This window comes from Coenobita brevimanus, chromosome 117, assembly GCF_032717465.1.
Source record: "Coenobita brevimanus isolate Jiangsu-jjx chromosome 117, ASM3271746v2, whole genome shotgun sequence".
Taxonomy (NCBI): Eukaryota; Metazoa; Arthropoda; class Malacostraca; order Decapoda; family Coenobitidae; genus Coenobita; species Coenobita brevimanus.
This window is the reverse complement of record NC_137070.1, coordinates 2,533,208-2,536,553: the sequence shown is the minus strand read 5'-3', so window position 1 is coordinate 2,536,553 and position 3,346 is coordinate 2,533,208.

Sequence of the window (3,346 nt, the reverse complement as noted above, 5' to 3'; positions counted from 1 at the left end):
TGGGCAAGTGCTTCTGTGGTCCCGTTGTATAAAGATAAGGGTGATAAGTATGAATGTACTAGCTTTAGGCATATAAGTCTGTTGAGTGTTGTAGGTAAGGTGTATGGTAGAGTGTTAATTATGAGAGTTAGAGAGGGTACAGAGGCAGTGATTGGTGATGAGCAGTGTGGCTTTAGGAGAGGGAGGAGATGCGTGGATCAGGTGTTTGCTGTGATACAGGTGTGTGAAAAGTATTTAGCGTAAGGTAAGGATGTGTTTGGGGCGTTCATAGGTGTAGTGAAAGTGTATGATAGAATTGATAGGGAGGCTTTGTGGACTGTTTTAAGATTGTATGGACTTGATGGTAGGTTACTAAAAGGAATGAAAAGTTTTTATGTAAATAGTAGAGTGTGTGTAAGAGTGGCAAATACTGTGAGTTATTGGTTTCACGTGAGAGTGGGGCTGCGGCAGGAATGTGTGATGCCGCCTTGGTTGTTTAATATTTACATGGATGGTGTTGTAAGGGAGGTGAATGCTACAGTGTTAGGTGGAGGCCTGAGTCTGGTGAATGTTGATGGTAGAGAGTGGAATTTAAAGCAGCTGCTGTTTGCAGATGATACTGCACTGGTGGCTGATTCAGAGGAGAGATTGAGACAGTTGGTAGAGGAGTTTGGAAGGGTGTGTGAAAGGAGGAAATTGAAAGTAAATGAGAATAAGAGTAAAGTGATGAAGTGTAGGAGGTCAGTAGATGGTAGGGGGATGAATTATAGTTTTGAATGGCGAGTTGCTTGAGGAGGTAGAGTGTTTTAAATATTTAGGGTCACATGTTGCTGTGGATGGAAGAATAGATGCAGAAGTGAAGTTTAGAATAAATGAAGTAGGAAAGGTGCTGGGAGGAATGAAAAAAGTGTTTAGACGTCGTTCGCTTAGAATGGATGTAAAGAGAAGGCTGTATGAGGGTGTTGTGGTACCGACTGCGTTATATGGGGCTGAAACATGGAATACTGTATGGGTGGCGCAGAGAGGGAAAGTCTGAATGTAATGGAGATGAGGTGTCTGAGGATTATATGTGGAGTGACGCGTATGGATCGACTGAGAAATGATGGAGTGCAAAGGAGAACTGGAGCTGTGTGGGAGATGGCTAATCGAGTTGAGCAGAGGGTGTTGCGATGGTTTGGGCATATGGAGAGAATGGATATTGAGCGATGGGTGAAAAAGATAACTAGATCTGACGTGAGAGGTGTAAGGCTGAGAGGAAGACCACGAATAGGATGGATGGACAGTGTGAATAGAGTGTTGGATGTAAGAGGGATGTCTGTTGAGCAAGGAAGAGTGGCTGTGCGTGATAGAAATAAATGGAGAGAAATTGTGAATGAATAAATGATGACGCAGCCCTGAGGGGATATTCTCCCGCATTTGGTGTGATCAACTGATCAGGTCAGGTGCGGGTACGGGGATGGGTCTGTTATGATGTGGCAGGGGTAAACCAGCTCTGCTGTCGGGCCCTGCTGAGGATGTCACTGATTGCACTGCGCAGTTGACCCTCGTGCGGTGTGGTGCGGTGAGGATCTATCTCTTCTCCCTTTTGGGGCTAAGATGCGAATGAATGTGTTTGAATGGATGAGTAAATGGGGAATGTGTCGTCCTGTCTCGGCTACCTCCCTTTCCTTGGGGGAAGCAGCCTAGGTATATAGATAGATAGATACTGCTGTTCTGTTTCCCTAGTATCTAATATTTATTCTCTCAACCGAGACACACACACACACACACACACACACACACACACACACACACACACTTACAATGGTAAAACGTATACTCACTTCCAGTAACGGAGTTAAAATGCGGCAATTGGCACAATGTAGTGTACAGGACAGTGGTGTTCTATTCGGACCGGGTAACAGTGGGTGGATGGGTGGCTAGCACGGATATGCATAGTTATAAGAGTATGGCTGGTAACAGGGGATGGAGAGTGGAGGGTGAGAATTCTGCAGAGACTGAAGTAGTGTGCAGCAGATGGAGAGGAAGATATTGCAAGAGGGAAGTGGTTACACAGATTGAAGTGTTGTAGAGCGGATGGCCTGAAAGGGACTGCAACAAGGTGGAAAGAATTGGTTAGGTAGGAATCTTTGCAGAGCGTACAGTGTGATACAGTGTGTTACAGTGAGTCTGAAGTATGGCGAAATGCGAGTATAGAAGAGATTAAATTTGTAGGAAGCGATATGGGAGTGTGAGTGGGGGAAGGTAAGTTATTGATGCTGCAGTCTTAACCACATCACTATGATAACGTATTATTTATATCAATCTTGCTAGCATTGTACGTCTGTATTCAGCTTAGGAAAAATGCTCAGCTCTCCTACTGAAAAGGTTAAAGGAGGCTTTCCTCTGACCCGTTATCTGACTTGGCCTCCAAAGGCGAATAAAGCTGTATTATGGCAGCAAGAAAACTAGGGTAATACGCCATGGAAATGAAGAGGCTAATGCGTGATTGGCTAAGGTGAAGGTTGCCCTCATTTTCTGACGGACGTTGTGGACCACCAATGGTTATGACATCTGATCTGTTACCTGCATACAATATCACATATTATAATTAACAAAATTATTAGCTCAGACATATCTATTTATCATCATTATTTGGAGACAGATTAATGGTCAAAACAGTGCAAGTTTGTCTACATACGGTTCTTAGCAGAATGGTACGAAATGATATGGGAAGGTGAGTGAGGGGAAAAAGAGTCAGCTATAATGAGGTCGGCAGTAGTGGAGTGACCCAGCAGTACAACTGGGGTCTGGATGTAAACCGACTACCGCTGGCTGTATCTGAAGGAAGACTGGCACTTGAAAAAGACCGACCCACGTGCAGTCGACGAGCATTAATTGCAGGCCTTGTGGTTGTGTGTTATGGGTGTGTAGGTGGTGGCAAAATATGTCAGTGATATTACACAGCATATACGCAGTGAGTCCGCAAGGTAAAATGACCAATATTCACCTAACCTGACTTTGAAAGCTAAAGTTAACGACGATAAGAGTCCAAGTGGTTCCGATTTTTCTGCGTCCGTCTCCCAGCCCGCGGTGCGCCAGCTGTTGTGGACGCGTGAGTATTGGTAGAATGTCCTTTCATTTGCTATTACATAAGGTAAGTACTGGAACAATATCCTTTCATTTGCTATTACATAAGGTAAGTACTGGTAGAATGTCCTTTCATTTGCTGTTACATAAGGTAAGTACTGGTAGAATGTCCTTTCATTTGCTATTACATAAGGTAAGTACTGGTAGCATGTCCTTTCATTTGCTATTACATAAGGTAAGTATTGGTAGCATGTCCTTTCATTTCCTATTACATAAGGTAAGTACTGGTAGAATGTCC